The sequence below is a fragment of the Rhamphochromis longiceps genome, linkage group LG8 (genome assembly GCF_057381845.1).
Source record: "Rhamphochromis longiceps isolate RC_006_pf linkage group LG8, R_longiceps_female_GT1.1, whole genome shotgun sequence".
Taxonomy (NCBI): Eukaryota; Metazoa; Chordata; class Actinopteri; order Cichliformes; family Cichlidae; genus Rhamphochromis; species Rhamphochromis longiceps.
Window position 1 is genome coordinate 27449271 of NC_140564.1, and position 21902 is coordinate 27471172.

The following is a 21902-nucleotide window of genomic DNA, read 5'->3' on the forward strand; positions in this document are numbered from 1 at the left end:
GCCCTGTACAGGCTCTTGGTGAATGCATTGAGGAAATTAATGACTGGTTGTGCCACAATTTTCTCCAGCTAAACAAAAACAAAACTGAAGTAATAGTCTTTGGTGCCAAAGAAAAACGATCACAGGTCACCAGAGAACTTCAATCTATACACCTAAAAACCACAAACCAGGCGAGAAATTTGGGTGTAGTGATGGATGCAGACCTAAACTTAGAAAAACATATTAAGACAATAACAAAGTCAGCTTACTATCACCTCAAGAATATTTCAAGGATAAAAGATCTGATGTCTCAACAGGACCTGGAAAAACTAGTCCATGCATTCATCTTTAGTAGGCTTGATTACTGTAACAGCATCTTTACAGGTCTACCTAAAAATTCAGTCAGACAACTACAGCTCATTCAGAACTCTGCTGCTCGAGTCCTCACTAAGACCAAAAAAGTGGACCACATCAGTCCAGCTCTGAGGTCTTTACACTGGCTGCCTGTCCGTCAGAGGATAGACTTTAAAGTTCGGATGCTGGTCTATAAAGCTCTGAATGGTTTAGGACCAAAATACATCAGTGACCTCCTGACCCAGTATGAACCTTCCAGATCCCTCAGGTCATCTGGATCTGGTCTTTTATCAGTTCCCAGAGTCAGAACCAGACACGGAGAAGCTTTTATGCTCCTTATATCTGGAACAAACTCCCAGAAAGCCTCAGATCAGCTGAAACACTCAGTTTATTTAAATCCAGGTTGAAGACTCACCTATTCTCAGCTGCATTTGAATAAAACACCAAATCCACACTTTTAAGCTTAAATTTCAAAACTTACATTTTAACTACTGATTTTATCTACTGTTTTTTTTAATCAATTTTAAATCATGCTTTTTATTTTATTTTTTATTTTTTTAACGTCTCTGTAAAGCACTTTGAATCACCTTGGTGTTGAATTGTGCTATACAAATAAACTTGTATATGTATGTATTTTTATATATATATATATTAGGGGTGCAACGATATTCGTATCGATATTGAACCGTTCGATACAGTGCTTTCGGTTCGGTACGCATATGTATGAACAATACAACATTTGTAATTTATTTTATCAATTTTCCTTCTGACGATGCTGTCTGTGTTGAGCGCTCAGTGAATCTGTGTTCGACTACTCCGCCTAGGCTGCACTGTCCAGCGCAGATCCACTGAGCGCTCAACACAGACAGCATAGTCAGAAGGAAGAGCGCAGGGCAAGCTAGCGAGACAGAAGTTAAGCTCTACTTGCAACAGGCAAATTGAACCTCATTCAGATCTGGCGTTTGGAATTATTTTGGTTTTCATGTGACGTATGACCCTGAAGGTAAGCAAGTCATGGACTAAAGTAAAACAGTATGTTGGATGTGCCATGCAATGCTCAATTACATTGGTGTGAACTAGTGTGTTAGCGCAGTTAGCTCGTTAATGTGTTGGCCGTCTAGCCCCATGCACAGAGCGATCGGCGGTAGCTCGTTAACGGAGATTTGCCGTGTTGTGGCGTTAAGGTCATTTCAACGAGATTAACCTGAAAGCACTAGTGGGAACACAACGAATATGACTGCACATTTACGCCGACATCATCCTAGTGCAAAGACAAGTGGAAGCAGACAAAAAAAAGCAAGCATGCTACTAACTTTAGCCGAGTCATTTAGACAGCTGTTAGCACATGATTCTCCTTATGCTGCTGAGAATATAGCCCAGAAGAAGCGGATAGTATAGCTTTTATTTTGGAAAGAGACATTTCTCTGTAATAAACTCTCTTTTCCAAAGATGAGTGATTCCTCAATCAGATACAGGGCTTGCAATATCGCTAGCCCGACGTCCTGGAGCTAGCGATTTTTTCAGTCGGGCTACCAAAATCTTTCTCTTCCCTGCTCGTCGGGCTATTGTAGGAAAAATATATGTCAATGCTTTTGCATTCTTTCGGAAATGTAGCTGGGTAATTATGTCATTGGCATCGGTGAGCCACTGTCAATATGTGACATATTGAAGTCGCGTTTGAATTTGCGCTTGTTTTTTTGCTTTCACTTTGCAATCGTGCGAACTGTGTATAGAGAGCGACAGCACTGATCTGTGAGTGATGATAATTTGTGCACCAATTCCTCTGACATCGTCTTATTAATCGTTAGCTTACTATGCAAACATGACAAGTGAAATCTCCCGCAGCTTAAACATGTGAGAGGTTGATCGCGCAGAGAATCGCTGAGCTTATGTGAGTGAGTGTGTAAAAGCATTTCAGTTCTGCTGAGCCAAATAAGACAGGTCAGGGTGAAGAAGTGACAGCCAAAGAAAAGCTTACCACAAAACGGAGAAGTTATGACAAATCAGACTATAAGGCAAAAAGAAAGTGCAGCTTTATGGTTTCATGGACAAAAGAATTTCTGTGGCTGCATATGATGAGCTAAATAACCAGGGCTGCACATAAGTGGTCCGCAGGCGCGCATTCGCTGTCAAAATAAAAAACACGCACAAGGGTTAGGGTTAAATTTAAAAACTGTACTTTTGAGTTAAAATATATATTTATAATTTTAATAAATGACAAATTAAAAATGCATGAACATTTTTTTGTATCGAAAAAATATCGAACCGTGACACCAAAGGATCGAACCGAACCGAACCGTGAATTTTGTGTATCGTTGCACCCCTAATATATATATATATATATATATATATATATATATATATATATATATATATATATATATAAATACATACATACATATATATGTTAGAAGGTGGTTGTTAAGCAATGTAATGTTGTCATAACATCTAAATATTCAGTCTTAGATATAAATTAGATGTTATTGTCATGAAAGTGACAATGATAGTGATATTTTTTAAATAAAATTATCTGTGTATGAAAAATGGGTCAGTACAGTGGTTCCTAGGCAGCGTGACGACATCATAATATCAGACTTAGATTTTAAAAAAAACCTCAAGAAGCGGTTTCCATGAACAGCATTTCCTTTCATACTATTCGATTGATTACTAATAATATATTCATTGTAGTCTATTTAACAAAACAGCAACCCATATTTTCTAACCAGAACATATGACTTTTGTGTAAAGGGATCAAAAAAAAAAATCACACCAGCAAGAGGAAATGGGAAAAACATATGATGTATCCTGAGTTGAGAAAAGTCCATTTCAGTTTGCACCCCTGAGGAAATCACCCGAGATGCGGCAACTATTAGAAATTTGGAACGATGATTCCGGCCCAGTGGGTACAGGGACACAGCGACCTTTCTCAGGACTACGTAAACAGTCTGTCATCACATGGACTCACTCTCGCCCTAACTCGTATGTTTTGTTGATAGAAATTGTTTTTAGGCATGAGTCAATAGATGGCAGGGGCAATTTGTGTGATTGTTGGTGAAATGAACACAGCCTTGTTGGCCACTCAGGATTCAGACTTTGAGTCAGCTGTCTTCCACAGAGGCTTAATGTCATCTTACACATTTGGGTAAAAACATTTCCTCTTCTTCTGGCTACACACAATGCATTTCAAATGTATTTTCAAGGTTAGCTGGATAGTTAAACTTGTCATTTTTAAGAAAGTCAAGTTCTTTATGCATCACTGTAAGAGTACATAGAGTTCATCACAAAGGTCAACAAGCAAACAACAAGCTGCTGTAGAGTTGCTACTTGTTACCTTCCAGTTACATTCTCAGAAGCTTCTTTACTGAGTTTATTTATTTACTGGCCAAGAAATCACAGCAGCGTCTCTTCTTTCTCCGCAAACTAAGAAGAGCAGGAGCTCCAGCCCCCATCATGTACACTTTCTACAGAGGCACCATCGAGAGCATCCTGTCGAGCTGCATCACTGTGTGGTTTGGAGCCTGCAATGCGTCCTGCCATAGAACCCTCCAACGCATAGTGAGAGCTGCAGAGAGGATCATTGGTGTCTCTCTCCCCTCCCTCCAGGACATTTACAGCACCCGTCTCACTAAAAAAGCCCTTTGCATAGCGGCTGATCCCACGCACCCAATGCAAAGCTTCTTCAAGCTGCTGCCGTCAGGGAGGAGACTGCGGAGTCTCCAGGCCAGGACCAGCAGACTGAAAGACAGCTTCATCCATCAGGCTGTCAGGAAGCTAAACTCCCTCCCGATTCTGCCCCCCTCTCCCCTCTTCTCCACCACGGTCTCACTGAACTCTGTCACACACACACACACACTCACTCTCTGACGCACTCACTGGCCTGCTCCAGTCACTTTGTGGAGCATTGGACTGCTTAAGCATTGGACCTCATAAGACTCTGTTGTTACACTATCTCTTACCGTACACTACTAAATCCCCATTTGCACTATTTGCCTATTTTGCACCACTATGCCTTCTTACTTGAATATTGTATATTGTATATTGCATAGCTTTTTTTTTGTTATACGTAAAATTGTATTGTATTTATTTAAATTTTTACTTTTTAATTATTTTATTTGCATTTTTCTAATCACTAGGGTTTGAGAGTAACGCAATTTCTATTCTGTGTATGTCCTGTACATGTGGCAGAATTGACAAATAAAGTTGACTTGACTTGACTTGACTTGACTTATTACATGGAAACCACAGAAGCAGAAGTAGCCATGCAAAGATGAAAGGTGTATCTCACATTCAGTCCCCTGTATTATTAAACACTTTGTTGTTGGGGTCCAAGTAAGTCACCTGCAAAGGTGAAATTTTGACTAGGTGAACCGTATGCACCGCAGCATTATCAACTGTGCATGCACAAAAAAGTAAACGTGCTTTCAACACATTTGTAATTCTGCTACAGCCCAAAATTTCATCCTAAATTGTCATCAGATTGAAGAAAGTTTGTTTTGTAAGCTGTACAGGTGCCACATTCAGATTAATAAGTAAGTACTAGACTAAAAAAAAATAATAGAGCTTCAATTACCTAAATTTGAGAACAGAATTAATGGACAATCTGTATCACACAGTAGGTTATTTTAGTACTTTCGTATTTTAGTCACCTTAATCACTTTACGCTTTTTTCAGTAATGTGCTAAACTCAGAAATCACATATAATTTGTGTTGTTAATGCTGTTAATATTTATTACAAAGACTGCTAGAAAGAAAATGATCAAATGTTCCTGTTCTATGGTCTAAAACTCCTGACAATGGTGAGATATGAATATTACTTTTATTTATTTTTTTTGCGTGAAAGGTCAAGAGCATTGTGGTAACATGTAAACTGGGTCCAGGACAGAAACAACCGCAGTATACTGCTAAGACAACGGCTCTTTGAAAACATCTGCACGGACAGCATGCTAACCTAAAGCTAGCCATGAACAGTGATGTTAAAGCTGAGTGGATGCCGAATCAAGCCCAGCTGCCAAAGCTGGATCTTCAACAGGTAATGAAGGCAGTAATGAACAGTGAGCCCCTTAGCAATTTAGCATCCATTTCTATCTGCACCTACACTTGTAGAATTGCAGTGGTGATCATTTTGAAGTCTCTTTAGGCTGGATTTTGCACTTAAATAAAGATAGTGTCACGGTCTGAGTGAGTGGTGGATGTGCCTGGAGGCTGGCAGCAGTTTCTCTGAGGTGGAGGCAGGCGATCTCTCGCACCTGGCACCGGTCAGCAGCAATCAGGAGGCGGTTCTTAAACCTGGCCTGATCAGCTACTCCCAGTGATCACAGGCCCTATTCCTTTGTGTCTCCTTCATGTAGATTTCTTGCCTAACAAGTTTCTCTCTGTGTCAACAGTTTACCACAAACCTTCACACTGTCTTTCCATCAGCAGGAACCCCTAATCACCTCTGCAACCCCGCTCTGTAAAAGGACCTATCAGTATCATTCACCCTGCCTGCTGCCTGTTTCCCCTCATGGAAATCCTGCCACTAAGCTTCCCACTCGGATCTACAGCTTCCCCCAAGATTCACTGCACCTCTGCTACAAGTAAGCAGTCAACCCTACACAACCTCCGTCTGATATTCTGCCCTGCTCTGCCACTAACTGAACTCTCCCTGTGTCCTAGACACTTTGTGCTAATCGTGCCCTGGAGTAACCACCTCCTTAGTCCCCCTTAGTGAAGGTGACACCTAGTATTGCGACAGGTGTCTGTGTCAGCACACCTGTCAGTCAGCGCGGCCACAGGATTAGCTTTGAGTGTTAACAAAATCAATACACGAAGAAAAAAACACTCAAAAAACAATTAATACTTTACTTTAGTACATGTAATTAAGTTGTATTTACAACAAAAATCTTAGTGGATATAATTAGTTTTTTTAGGATATCTTCTGTCTCGCTTCCTTTTCCCCAAACAGGAAACCAACAATTCTACCCCTTCATAATGATTTATGCCTAACACATCAGCCTTTACCAGCTGATAATATGCAGCGACATCAGACAGGAGAGCTCTCAATACGTAAGAGGTTATCAGAAAAACCTTGGGAAGGTCATGTCTTACATAAGAATGTGCGTGTGTGCTCAGAGCTGAGGAGAGCAGATGACTGTCGACAAGTTTGCACTTTAAGGGAGACGGTGAGATAGGAGCTGAGTCAGCACAATCCACCTCTGACCAACAGAGGTTGGGTTTGGGGAACAATTTAAGTTTCGAGAATTGAGAATATATTTGGACAGCAAATCCTTACTTTGGAGCAGTCCTTTAGACAGCTGTTTGAGGATCAGGATTTGGTTTTGTGTACAGATTCCCTGAGCAGCTCTCTCTGTGTCTGTGTGTCACACACTCACTCACATACTAATTCAGGTCAGTTTTACTGATACTGCATCCACCCTAAGTCCCTCTACCGCATCATCATCTCTGTATTTCTAGTCATTTTTTTTCTGCTGTTAGTCAAAAGATTGTAAAACAAGAAGATGATTGTGTCACCATTTATGAGCTACTCAAAAGCAGGGCAGCAAGTTGTTTTTGACAAACAGTAACTCCTGTTACACTGAGTCACTGAGTTATATCATATATTCAGTATACTATAAAAAACTGGATGTTTCAGACTGTGATAAACACTCAGCTTTTTCTTTATTTGTAGCGTCATGATGTCATACAGAGTGTAGATATTAGGCACACAGCTGTTGCTATGCAGCAGCCCCACCCATATGCTGCTTAAACCACCTTTAAACTAAAAACTAAAACTACGTGTGGAAAAAAACAAATATTTTACTTAACTAATGTAAAAAATAAATACTAGACTTTTGAAAAAAGTAAACTAACTGAAAGATTTTTGTGAATTTTGTGAGTGCTTCGTTTTAGTATCTGTTTGGTAAAAATGCTTTCACAATGTGCCCGATGAGACATTGATAGACATATTTCTTGAGACTTTTGGGTGTCTACAACTTTCAAAAAGTTTTTATTGCATTACCTGTACTGATGTTCTTAAATATTTCCTATGACATATGCCACTGATACAATAATAATTAATTAAAAAGACTAAAACTAACACCGGGTGGAAGAAAATAATGTTAGAAGGGTCAAGGATTGTATGTACTCTAACAAAATAAGACATAATAATCCCCCCAAACAAATCTGCATACCTTGTAGTAAATTTGATTCAGCGGTAACAGAAATTACTGACTGCTGTAATTTTGCTTTTACTTGTTTTTTACCAGCTTTTATGCCCCTCGCTCTCTAACACTTGCATGCATGCAGGCAAACACGCTTGTACATGTTTCCTTTGTACCTGCTTTCCTGTCTGCGCCTGCACTTCCCTATTTCATTTTCACTCTCCATGTATCTGAGCACATTCATTTACGGAGGAAGGAACATTGCACTTTAAGAAGCCCCCTTCTTGAGTCATCTGGGCGCCGAGCCGAGGATATGAAGCCTATCCTACCTGTCAGCGCTCACGGAGAGGAATCACCATCAGCCAGAGATCAAACCAGACTCACTGTTTTGGACATAATGAGAGAATGGGAATGGAAAAGAAAGCAGGATCGGGAAAAAGACAGCGGATACCAAAAATGAAATTGGAGGACAGGAGGAGAAGTGTAATGGAACAGAAAAGAGAAGTGTGAAAATAGAGGACAAGGATTTAAAGTGCCAGAAAATTTATAAGAAAGGTTAGTGTATATAGGCAAAGGATGAAAAGATATGGGGATAAACAAGGGATGAGCTGCACAACAACAGGAAAGGAGAAAAGAAGATAAAGTGTGTGTGGTAAGAAATGAAAGAAGACGAGATAGAAAATGATGAAAAGGAAACTGAAAAAGGAGCTAAAGGAAAGGAGAAAAGGTGGAAAGAAGACAAGTAAGAGATGAGCCCGAGGTCGAGACAGATGTACACACTTGGTCAGTTCTCCCTGAAGCACTGACAGGCGAGCATACGCATGCCCCAGTGAAGAGCTGCAAACTTGCCAGCCTTTTTATATCTCTAATGTGAGTCTGTGTCTCTCAGCTGGTGTATGTGTGTTGGCACATGTGTGCCTGTCTGAGTTCAGATGTGCAGGGACTCTGTCTGCGCTGTCTGGCCAGCTACGCTTCATTACTTTCTTTGTGTGCTTTTGAATCTGTTTATGCCTGAATTAGCTCTGCCAGTGATCCATGTGCAAAATGCCAGATTAGCCCACAGAGCCCAGTCAGGGCTCCATTCATCTTTACCTGCCTGTTGTCACCTTATGCCATGAAACCCTCACCTGATATAACAAAACTGTGACAACAGTGACCGAACAACACGAGAAAGCAGGAGGGAGGCAGCTGTTAAATGGGTCAAAGCAGGCAAAACACAAACAAATAGAAGAAAATTTAAACAAAATTCAAATTAAATTAAAGAAGAAGAAGAAAAAGAGAAAAATGCTCACAATTTAATTAGACCGAATGCCAAACTGGGACACAAAGTTTTAGAAAGAACAATCAGAAATCATTCTGCTGTCCTCCTCTTGTTAAACAATGCCGGATCGAAGATGAAAACTGCTGCTATCGATTAATACCCAGTGAGCACACGTTTCTCATCAACACAGAGCCGGCTGTTCTTGTTTACTTATTTATTCCTGCCGATTTCATTTCTGATGTGAGAGACGTTCGCCTTGCTTGCGTTTAAATAAACCCTGATGTATTCATCTGTTACAAAAGCTCACACAGTAAGGGAGTAATTGCAGTGCAGCATTAAACACTGTAATCATATTAGGTGCTGCTGGTATATCTGTGTCTGTTTGTCTTGACCTGTCTGTTGGGGAAAATTACAAAACACAGGGTTCGTCCCACTCTGCAGAGCAATTTAGTCTCCTTTGGCTCATTGTTTTGGGTTTCAAAACTGCAGCTTTATCATTTCTGTTAAGTTTCCAATCACAAACAATAAGCAATAAGTGGATGTGACTCCTAGATAGGAAAGACGTTTTACCAGACTATTCACTAGAAAAATCAAATGCCTTTAATATCCTAATACCCATTCCCCTTCTGCAATGAACAGCAAAAAAAACATATACCTTCTTAAAAAGGTGAAAACTATTGTGACCACCTACATGAAACATTTGATTGACTTTTATCTACCACAGTAAAAATATTAGATTTTGATGAAAAGATTCAGTAACTCTTAACACAGAATAGTCCACCTGAACCACGTTCCAGATTAAGTTGATCAAGAACATCTGCTTCTAATTGATGTAAAAACGTTTGTTGCAAGAAATATGTCACATGCTTCACTTTCAAGGCAGACTCACAGAAGGATCATATAATGGCTGAATCCGTGAAACACAAGCATGCGTACATACAGGAGGGACGGTTTGTGTTTCTAGGAGCATCTAGACAGGAGCAGGGGAGGTAATGAACATCTCTGAGGTTTGTAGCTTGTCAATGTGACTTCCAAACCCACTTATGTCTTCACGCTCTACATCCCTTCCCATCTCTCATGCCCTACAACCTCACGAAAAGAGAGAAAAAAATGGGTGTATGCAATAGCTTGAAAATGAAAGTCAAACTAAACTCTGCCCAGTGGAGGTTTCCCCTTGATATACCTGGACATTTCACTTGTCTCTCTGTGTGTGCTTTCTGGGGTAATTTTGAGCAACTGACTGGGGGAGAGTGCGTCTAATTAGGGACCAAAATTGATGTCCTCATTTGAGTTTTACCCCAGCGTTCAGCAGATGTAAAGTGATTTCTGTCTTAATTGTTAAGGTTAAGGTTAGTAATTGAGGTTAAGGTAAGGCTGATCCTCCAGGGAAAGAATTTAAATCAGTGCCTTTAAATTAAAGTATGCTACACTAAGGTGCGATTGCAGGTACAACTGTGGTCAGAAGTGTACATATGCTCATCACGGACGTGGATGCCATTGTAATGTTGGGCTTCTAATGATTTCTTTAAATCGTTCGTTCATATTTGAATTTATTTAGCATGTTCTCTAGCCCACACAGGCTCAAAAGTATACATACATTCACTTATACCTTAATAAGCTGTGCTGAAGGTTCTATCTTAACAAGGTAAACGTCTGTTAACTTCTCATTTGTGGTCATGATTGACTACAGCTAGTAGTAAAAGGCTTTTATTTGACAACACTCACTGGATTGACCAGTAATCAGAGCATTGGGAAGGTTTAAAGAACTCAATGATGATCTAAGAAGAAGACAGATTACAGATAACTGCTTCTTTCTTAATGTTCATGCACAATTTCAACATCTCACATGTCCATGTAACCTTTTATCATAACCAATCATATGTTTTGAAATATTTCTGATGAATACCCTTTAGTCTCTTTGTAAACAGCTTTTACTCCTGAGCCTTTATTAATTTATACCTTGACAAGGCCATGAAAGTCTAACGCAGAATAGCTCTACTTACTATAAACAGAGACAAATACAGGGGCATAATTGCCTCTAAAAATAATCAGACGATTGAAACTGTCTGACCCTCAGAACTGCAGCTTTAAAGGTGCCGTCTTCTCCAGTGACTGACATGAAACACCTTCCATATCCTTTTTTATGAAAAGCAATCTGCGCTAAATGAACATCGGTGTCTATCAAAAGCCACGTGTCGAGCCAGTCGGAGAGTCTCTATCTTTTGAGCCATCATCTACCATGTGAAGTTTTATCTTTATTCAAGTCATGCATCATTATGCAAAACCAGAGATGTGAAGAAAATGTTATTAATTGTTCACCCGCAGGAGATTTAGATCAAACTAAATCAGCATAATATAAAAAACTATAAATTCCCACGCCTTCCTGAGAGCACACTCTGTGCATGAAGTGTGTGAGGATTGTAATATCACTCCTGCTTTCTAATGTTTCTTTCCTGTAGGTAGACACAGACTAATAATATTCAGACTCCACTCGTCTGTCCAGAAATGTACAGTGTCTATTACAGCTCGGTGTCTCTTTTGTTTTCCCTCCAGGGCTCAAATGAACAGAGCAGTAATGGGAAAGGGAACATCACTCGTCCATCTTTCTCTTCCTCTCCTCTTCGCCATCGTTCTTACACTTCGCTTGGTGGGAAGCTGAAAACTAAGAGGTTAACGAGGAGGAAGTGTCATCTGGCTGTGCCGCTGAGCACACAAACACACACGTAAATCAACACACACCACACTTCATCCTCCAGCTTAAAACTAAAAACGAGATAGTTTTTTCTTCTTTTTTTCTGAAATGAGAGAAAAATTGCAGATGTAAATTAAAATGTTATTAATTTCAAGCAAAATATCAAAGCTGCAACTATGACAAACCTGTCATATGTCACCATGACCAGCTATTAAGGACTCAGATTGTCCTTTTTCTTATCAAACCTAATCCAAAACTATAAAAAAAAAAAAAGAATCTTCTGTGGAAACTTTATTGTCATTTGTCCAGCGTGGTTATGGGATGGAGAACTGCACCTGCTGAAACGCCTGCTGTTGTTTTAACAGATGCAGTAGCCGTGAAAGTCAGGCTTTACAAGCACTGTCAGGTTTTTTCACCTTTCTTTTTTTCTAAAAGTTCCTGTGACCAGTGATGATTTTTCATTTCCTAATGATTATGAGCAGCATGAAGCAAGTCCTCCTTCATAACTGTTCACATGCATTTGAAGTTAAACATTGTTTGTCTTGCATGATTAATAATGACATTTGCAGTTTTACATTTAGGAGAGGTAATTTTTAAAGTGTATTACTGTATTTATCTGTTTTCACAGATGTATTGCTATGCTATTGTGTACAGACACAGAGGATGAGTTCAAATAATGTAGAAGAATGCCTTTTCCTTTTCCTATAGCCGAGTGTGAACCCACGCAGGCACAGGAGAACATGCAAACTCCACACAGAAAGGCCCCAACTAGTCCATGAAACCAGGACTCTGTTGCTGTGAGCAAAACCTTGCAATGCAATACTCTACCCCAATGTCCAGTGCTTGCTAACACAGTGAACTTGTTATATATTGGAAACATAACTACTAACAGTAGTTATCTGCTTTGAAGCAGTGCCTAGATGTCTGCCTTTTCAAATGTTCACTGTTTTTGTCCTTGAACATAGTAGCATGCCAAAACTGACCTATGGTAGTTTTTGTAGTTCAGCGCATGACATCTGTAGGCCTTTTGCTATAAACCATGAATGCAGAAACATCTGGAATTTGTGGAAGTATTTTGCTTCAATGGATGACCCCTTAAATTATATATATTACTCTCAATAGTAACACTTATTTTTTAGGAAAATACTATTTGCTATAATTAGATGATATAAAGACCTTTTGTATTAAGTGCGCATGGAAAAAGTTGTAAATGCAGAAACTGACTGAAATGGGATAGTCTGCATAAATGACAAAAATAGCAAAAGTGAAGGAAAGCAGAAAATATTAAGTGGGAAAGCAAATGTTTTCTTGTTGCCTCCTGTTACCCACTGTCCAGGGACAATTTAACCTTGAAACAAAGGCTGCATGTCTGTAGAGTGAGTGGAACACATGAGAGGTTAGAAGAGACTTTTTGTGTCCGCGAGACTGTGTGTGTGTGTGTGTGTGTGTGTGTGTGTGTGTGTGTGTGTCAGGAGTGGTATGAGAGGATATGACAGGTCAGTGCAGTACTGTGCTGTGTAGAAGGGGAGAATCGACCTTGTCTGTTTTATTGAATTAAAGTTTTCGTTTCAGAATAAAACATGAGGGAGAAGAAAAGGTCAGTAACATTTTCATGAGCTTAATCTGGTACTACAACTTGCACTTTATATTGTTAAAACAGGCAAACTGAGGCCAATTATGTGTTGTCATAGTACAGCCTTGTTTAAACAGTAGTAAGAGTTGTAGAGTTTCTGTTAAAGCTGGTGCCAGTGGTACATTCAGGGAAATGTTAGAGGTGTTTCTGCATTGTTCACGTTGTTATCACACAATTTAATTTATGAAACAAGTAATTCTTGTTTTTTTCTACCACCTGAGCTATTTTAGTTGTACGTTTTTCTAGCATACTTACTCATGTGAAAACACCACAATACCATCAATTCCCAAAAGGAAAACATGTAGCACTCTCTCTCCTCCACACTGTGTGTATATGTACTAACAAGCTGCTACCTTGAAAACACTACAGTATAAAAGGAGCTTGAAACAGGAACAAACTAAGACTAAAGCATTTGCATTGGTAAAAATGCCACAGTGATACAATTGAAGGGTGTTGTTTAAGGCTACACAGAGGGTCAAACACATTTGTAATGTGTGGATGAGCTGCCACAGAGCAGCACTACTGGGAGACTGGCTATATTTGCAGGAACAGGAGTCAAGCGAGATCACAGGGTGATCACAGGCTGGCAAGGGGGATGTGAGAGTGGAGCACAGGAAAAGCTGCAGGGTAGGGGATTGGAGAGAAAATAGACTTTTGTACCAAACTGATTCAGCTGCTTTTTATTCAATAGATATTAAATAAAAAAGGCAAATATTGTGACAGTGTTACTTGTGTCAACTTAAATATTAATATTGAACTATCATTAAAACCCCTGATGAGCTCTAAAAGTAAACGCTGGGGGATAAATAGCTTATCATTTAGATCGCTAGTACTCTGACAATGTATTTAATGCAAAAAGTGGTTATGTACATATGCAGCTGACATTAACTGACTTAGTATGTGATACTCATACAGCACCACAGACAAGCTTTTCATGCTTGTGCAAGTTTCAAGTTCCTTTTTTCCCGTTTTAGAACATGAAGTGTTTGCACACAAGGGTACAAATAACACCATCTTCACCACGCTGCCGAAGCCAGCTGAGATGTGGCAGTGTATTCAGCTGCTTATCTGTGGCAGTTCTGCTTTCTTCGGGCTGCTCGCAGCCAAAACATTTCCAAAACTGTCAAATATTAGAACTCTGAGCCTGATCACACACTCGCACAAATATGTGTGGAACGGCGTCAGTATTCCCTCGAGGTGAGAGAAGTCAGCTTATCAACAGCTGAGGTGACTTTATCTGCTGGAAGTTTGGAGAAACTGCCACTGTAAAAGTTCCTGCAACATAAGATGCAGAAGTGTGACTTTACATCGCAGCATGAATGTGACGAAGGGCGTTCTTGATCTTCACTACTGTACCTGCTGATTCAGCCTGGTTAGAAAGAAAGAAAGAGAATTCATTCATTCATTTCAATGTAGAAAGTTTCTTTTATTTATCATTTATGTTTCTGAGATTCTCTGAAGGCAATGCTTCACCCAGCAGGGAAGAAAACTGGGCCTGTAAATGAATCCAAAAGAGTGTTTAGACTTAAAGAAATGGATGTTGTAAAGTTGGTTTTATTAACCATGGAAATAATTCTGTCATCATCCACATTAACTGTCTTCTGGGGTCTTTACTGAGTTACTGAGCTGCCCAGAGCCCTGAGCTGTAATTCTTCTCTTTTAAGAATGCACTCATAAAGTTTTTGTAATCAAAAGCTATAAAACACAAGCTAAAAACCTAGAAACACTCCAAGTCTTTTATTTATTGAATCTGTTATGGAATAATCAGGAAACAGACTCACATGTGCATAGGACTAATAATCATACAATAATCAACTGTCCAATTACTTTTAAAACCTCTGAAAATGGGGGGATTAACTTTGAAATCTTCTTCTGTATTCACATGGTCACTGATTTATTTAAAAGAGAAAAAAAATACAAAAGCTATGTAACTGTCCAAAAAATTGTTGTGCGTTTCCATTAACTGCCTTCAGACTGTGGTGGCTGATCAGTTTTCTGGACAGTGTCACTTCACCTGCTCTCAGTCAGACAAACAAACACAACTGGTTCGTGGTAAAAATGTCCAAAGGTTCCCTTTAATCTCAACAAATATTCTGAAAATGTCACGTGAAATATTTGTATTTAAAAAGGCAAAAGAAAAAAACAAAAATAGTCAGAATGTAAAAAAGGCACATTTTGGGGAGAAGAATATGCACATTGTCTCTGCTTTAGGTAGAAATTTTGCCATAAAATATCTAATAACATAGCAGGAGTGTTAAACAGTAGCTCCTCTCGCCAGATGACCCTTGAGTGTTTTTCGCCCATGTAAAAACACATCATAGCAAACACAAAGCAGAACTGGAAGATCTACATAGCGGGCTTGACTCCTCAGACTCTCTCTCACACAAACACAAACATAGTCACAGGCAGTTCATTTTCTACAGGCCTGCCCCACAGTGGCCTCATCTCAGACGTTCTCTGCATTCACTCTCTGTTCACTCACGATCTTCTAAAAACTGTCATTTTAAAGTCAGCAACTTTACAAACTGATAAATAGAACTGTGGCTTGTCTAACATGAGAATAAATATATTCTTTTTTCTCATTTTCAGGGTGACGAGTAGTTATGTCATTTTTTCCCCCAGTGCATTTACTTCTCTCAACAATATTATGAAATTTAATTAAAAAATTTGGGAACTCACATCCACTGAACACATCGTTCACTGAGTAATATAAAGAGTTTCAGTTTGCTACACGGGTTTTATCTATCGCAGCACATCTCAGCCTCTGATGCTTTAAAGTCATTCAGCTATTTCAGCTTTTTCCCCCCACTACATTTTTCCTTCTTGCAGCATGAAGTAACTTAACATTTCATCTCTGAAATCACTGTACAGTTTGGAGAGATTTCTGCACTCCATTACAATCAAACTCAAGCTCTGAAATTGCAGTTTTATGCTGGAAAGCTCTCTGAGGCCGACTTAGACGTCAGAATTCTTTGGTGGAAAAAGAAGCATGTTACAAAAGAGGATATGTAGCTTGTTTTGCAGATCATGGGACAGATTACTGCACAGACTTTTTGCTTTCTATGGCCTGAATCAGATTTTAGGTTATGTTTACAGATTATGGGACACATTAATTCCATTCACTGCCAGACAGATGGGAACCCAGAAGGGGGGGTCTTCCAAAAACAAAATCCTCCCACCTGTCCGGAGACATGACCTCCAACCTGGAGTCCACCACAGAGCTGTTGACTGATTGAAGCAGATGGGGGAGTTTTAGATGATCATACTGCTCTTTTAGCTCAATAATCACAAATAGCACAATGACTTCTTCCAGGCTTTCTGTGGCATTACAGGTAACAGCCTGCATAAGAATTATTCCAGAGTTTTTAAAAGTGAAAAAGCTTCTCTTTTTTATAATTTGAAAATCTGGATCAATTTTCTAGCTTTAATATTAATTAACAAACTACAGTATTACAAGAAATAAGTGCAAAAAAATCGAGTGTAGTTTATAGAAATTTAAGCCTAAGTTTGAGGTTCAGTAACTTGATCAACCAAATCATTAGGACTCTTGGGAAAAGTCTTTTTTTAACTGCCAGTCTAGTAGATGTAAACAGTTTTAAATGCTATTGGGGCTTAGGGACTAGGCTGGGGATCGTCACAGTCAGTAGGATTCTTCTGGGGATCATGAATGCCTGTACCAAATTTTTTCTGTCCAATTGTTGAGACATTCTTGTCTGGTTCATCGACATCCCTCGAGCCAGCTGATGTCACTTCAAATAAAATGATTCTTTCGTTCGATCTTTAGATTTCAATTGCACATCAGTTTGCCGGCTCCTTTAACTATCTTTACAATCTCTGCTCCTACTGAGACGTGACATCCAGCATGTGTTATCCACCAACACTGATTTCTGCAGTGAGTGTGACCCAGAAGAATGGACAGAGTAAATCTTTTCCTGACCCTGCCTGTCCCACTTGAGGAATGGCTGCGCAGACACAGATAAAGTAAAGCTATCCTTCTCTCCCCTTTACAATAAATATAAACGTAAGTGCCAATGAATAAAGTCTTTGGAACAAGAGAAAAAAACTAATAAAATGAAATATTTCATCATTTTATTATCAGGCCTTTTTTACCTGTCAGTCATGTGAAAAAGAAAGTAAGATTAAGTGCACCCTTATTCCCTCAGTAGGAATTTAAAAAATTTATTTCTTTTTAAAAAGGAAGGATTTCCTCCCTTTGTAGAAAAAGAAGTTTTGGCAGTTTTGCTGGTCTGGAGCATTCAGACCGTTGTCACTATCTTCCCAGAAGGGGGTGTCCTAGCCCATTTACCCCGAGGTCAGGCTGTGCAATGCAAAAACCTTCAGTTAGCATGTTAAAGTTTGTGGCAGCATTATTATGAAAGGAATGAACAAGTGCGATTGGTTTAGAAGGGCTGCTGGGAGAAAGTCTTAGCTCACTAAAAAGAACATGGCAGCACAGCTTAGGTTAGAATAGTTGCATCTGAGCAAACCCCATCACCTCTGGAACAATGTCCAGTGAACAGACGAGACCAAAGTTGATGGTGGGATGATGATTTTATCTCAGTTGTCAGCCACAGGATCTGGGCAACTTGCAGTCACTGAGTCAACCATGAACTCCTCTGTATACCAAAGTATTCTGGAGTCAAATGTGACGCCATCTGTCCAACAACTAAAGTTTGGATGAAACTAGGTCATGAAACAGGATCCCAAGCAGAGCAGCAACTCTACATCAGAATGGCTGAAAATGAAAACCCTGAGCTGTGCAGGTGTCATGTGTCCAGATTTCCTATAAAAAGCAGCTTGTATGTTTTTATTGGCCAGCAGTGTAAATGTACAGCAAACGGCCTAAGAAACAAGGAAACGAAAGGATCTCAGCAAGGGCTGAGAATACGAAATATTTCAAATATGGATTCAAGTCCAGCAGGGCTCTCTGGTGCATGTCTGTTTAGCACTTGTGTGAAGTCTTAAAGGCTCTGGGGTTTTAAAAGCTGATGCACAGAGTGAAAAATGAAAAGCTAATCATAAAAAAAGCTCCTTGTGAAAGGGACTGGGAGGATTGGAGGCTTTCTTTGCAACCTGTAATTTCAGCGGTGACACAACCCTGGTTTTAGTGCATAACAGCAACTCTAACAGATAAACTTCAGGGTGCAGTTCACCTGATGAGTCACTATATCAGACCTCTACAGACAGAAACGGGCAGAGGTGGACTCAAGTGATGGAGTGGCAAAGCAGTAAAGAAAGAAGAAGCATGTTTGCATAATTTAGAGCATACTTTTGGCTTTTTATGAAATTTACCTTCTAAGCACTTCACACCAGCGTGAACATCAGCTTGATCTGAAAGCTACTTTAGAGGTCACCTTGCATTATTATATAGTATTATTTCTTCTTCTGCTCTAGTAATGTTGTGAAAATCCAATTTCAGGCAACATGCTCGGTAACACACACAGCAGGTAGGGAGCAACATTAGCATTCAATATGAGTCGCATTCCTCAGCACTGTCAGTTGAATATCGATCATTCTTTGAGTTTTTTATGCTTTACCAGAGGAAAATAACGGCATCTTTAGTAGCTAAATGTTCAATTATGTTCAACACAAGGTTATTCTACAACTTTGTGCATCACCTGCTTGGTCGTGTAAAGATCGTAGACTGGGCTGCGGGAAATTGTGTTTTGTGTTTTTGTTTGATTTTGGGATTATTTAGAGCTATTAGATATTAAATTGCTGTTAGGTATTTTTTTCGCGATCTTAGTCTTTCAAGACTTTCTCATACAAGTGTTCTCACCTTTCCCAGAGTGCCCCTTAGTGTAAAATTGCTTTGTATATGTGTGTCGAACTTCTGCATTTAAATGTTTCTTCTTTTTCATTTAATTTGTCTCCTGTGTGCTTAGTTTTACTTCCCATGGGTCATTAGTCTTATTGGTTTCACCTTGTGCCTCGTTACCATCCTGTTCCCAATTTCTCCAATTACCCTCTGATGATTTCCTTTCTCACTTTCTTTTAAATTTATCAGTGTGTTACCCGCCCATCTTTGATTTTTGGTTAGCTTGTGTATGGTCCTTCCTCTGTGTTCATGTGGCTTCTTTTCTTTTTTTACCTTTTTGGCTTTGTGTTATAGACTTTGCAAACAGCCACATTAAAGAGTTTACTTTCTGTTTAATCCTGCCTGCCTGTTGAGCCCATGTTTGGGTCCTTAACCTGCAAACTGTGACAGATACAGCTGCCTGCTGCTGGATTAAGGACTGATAAGAGTTTGATCAGTTTACACTGATAAGCTACAGGATACCATGAGGAAACATAAACCTGCAGAAAAAAAAGATTATGTTGAAGCTACTGACTTAAGAGTATTTCTTTTGTTATTTTTGAGTGTTATGTTTTGTCACATACACTCCCATTCATTCGGTACACACTGCTTGTATTAAGTTGAACCATCTTTGTATTTAGAAGAGTCTCAATTTCTCATGGCATAGATTAAACAAGCTGCTGGAAACATACTTTTGTGATTTTAGTCCATATTGATGTGATGGCATTGCAATGTAGTGTTTCATGTCCACTTTAAGGTTTACATAACAAAATGCTCAAAAATGACATCTTTCACAGTAAATTTCATCATTCTTTCCCGTGTAAAACAAAACTCCTAATACACATTATTTATGCTGGTTCTCAATTTTTAAGCGGATGACTTTACGACAATAACTTGATAAGGTAGTGCAATTACTGTCATGACCTGGGTCTAGGGACCCAGGGCTCATGTATTTTAGTGTATGTTTATATTTTCCGTGTGGTGTTTTGGTTTTCTCTCCTTTTTCTCCATGTTTCTCCGTGTGAGCTTCCGGAGGTTTTGGTGTGCTGAGGAGACTGCAAACCTGGAAGCGTTTCTGCTCTAGAGACAGCCACACCTGCTGCTCGTCGTCCTCTGCCAGCTGCAGCAGATTACGCTCGTCAAGGGAGCAGCATTTAAGACTGTAGCTGAGCTGAGGCCGATGCCGGATTCTTGAGTCAGAACTCGTCAGTACAGCCGTGGACTTGGTATAAACCTTTGAGAAAGTAGAGTCCCTGCTGACCTGAATGTGTTTGTGTTACCAGGAATCTGGAGCAGAGTGTGTTTTGGAAGTCACGGTGTGGGAGTTTTTGGAGTCGCCACTGTTTCACCTTTCACGAACATCTGCACTGTGTGGGATTCAGGGAGAATCGCCACAGGACCACAGTGCCGGGATTTTGTATATAGTTGTGTGTTTTCCACCCGCTGTCAATAAATCCACTGTCCTTCACTAAGAGTCTCGCATTTTGGGCCCTACTTTCACTGCAACTCCACGGTCTGCCATCGCAGCCCGTGACAATTATGAGGAAGCTTTTTAAACACTTATTTCACCACCAGATGTTACAGACATTTGAAGTGCTGTTTACCTCTTAGTCCAACTCTCAAACTCCCCTCCCCATTTATTCCCGTAAGCGGTACATGACACACACAATCTGAAAGTTACAGCAGAGATGCTGCTGTTAACTTGCTCTTGGTCTTACTGTTAATGTGCACAAGCTGCTGCATGTCTACAGTACATACCCACTAGTATTCTGCATATGGCTATAACATCACCGTAGGGTATGGCACTGTTGCATAATGCTTTTTCCACATGAATATTCTACACCCAACATATGCTTAAGACTGCACAAAGGAACGTGTTTTCTCTTCGCCATTAATAATGTGCTGTTGTTAGAGATTTGCATCTGCCTCAGGTGAGCTTTGCGTTGTGTTGAGCAGCTTTAAAAACAGATTTTTTTATTTTTTTTTTACATGTATCATTGCTATTATTAATGCAATATAGCACATCCCTCCCCAGCGTGTGCACACACACAAACACATTCCCATAAAAGTTGATAAAAGTTCTGAATTTCTTTGATCAGTTGTTCCAAAGCAATTTTACACTGAAATTACTCCTTTTCAGAAACCATGCTGACTAAATTTCTCTCAGAGTTACCAAGAAACAATCAATAATGTGTAAACTCTAAAGCTTCATCTTCTGAATGCATTTTTTTTCCAAGCACACTTAAAAAAACAACTGGGAAAAAAATTGAGCATTAATATTTGAAAAATGTTTTTCTCAACAACATATAAAAATCACAAATATTACACATCTCAGAAAATAATATTCAGAGTATAAATATGTATTAGCTAGTCAGTCTGGTTTGTCGCAGTACTCACTGCAATGTTTTATCCCCACTACCTCAGATTTAGATACAAAAGACACATTTGCAAATCAGAATCCAACTCTGCTCGTTCCACAAACACAGACACGTTTCATTGGCTCAAAAAACACTCATTCTCTCAGTCATACTATAGATATGAGTTATTTCAGTCATTGCAGGTATTATGTTTCTGCGCCTTAGGCAGTCCGCTGTGATTGATAACTCAGATGATTACACTTTGCCAATGGGAGATGGGGGAAGAGCAGGATGGGTGAAGGGAGGAAGAGAGGAAAGGAAGGGACATAATGATGCTAATGATAATTACAGAATTGCTAATACCTGAAACTTCAGCAAAGTAGCTTTGCCTGCAGTCTTAGCCACAGCAAGATATAATGAACCCACCATATCATCACATTTAGCCAGTGCATAATATCAGTATAAAGGTAATAGCATACACTATATATTTCACTAAGACTGATGTGGAATTACCACTGGTGATTTTCAAATCAATTAGAAGCCAGATGAATCAGTATCATCTAGCTCCCATAAACCATTGCGAACCATTTTTGCAGCATTTTGCTTTAATTGTTTGTGCATGCAACCTTCATTAGGAGGCCACGCTGACCTCCATATATGCGTTTGACCCTGTATGTCACAGAAACATAT

General features: G+C 39.5%; 1 long non-coding RNA gene across 2 annotated transcripts; it reads left to right on the forward strand.

Moving 5' to 3' along the window:
* Positions 1–993: 993 nt before the first annotated feature.
* Positions 994–20292, forward strand: LOC146663909 (uncharacterized). Of its 2 annotated transcripts, none has more exons than XR_014913077.1 (4): positions 994–1336; positions 5752–5909; positions 11287–20060; positions 20139–20292. It is a non-coding gene; the product is annotated as an uncharacterized LOC146663909 (long non-coding RNA). The 2 variants fall into 2 exon arrangements; XR_014913078.1 differs by having other exon boundaries at positions 5755–5909.
* The last annotated feature ends 1610 nt before the right edge of the window (positions 20293–21902 follow it).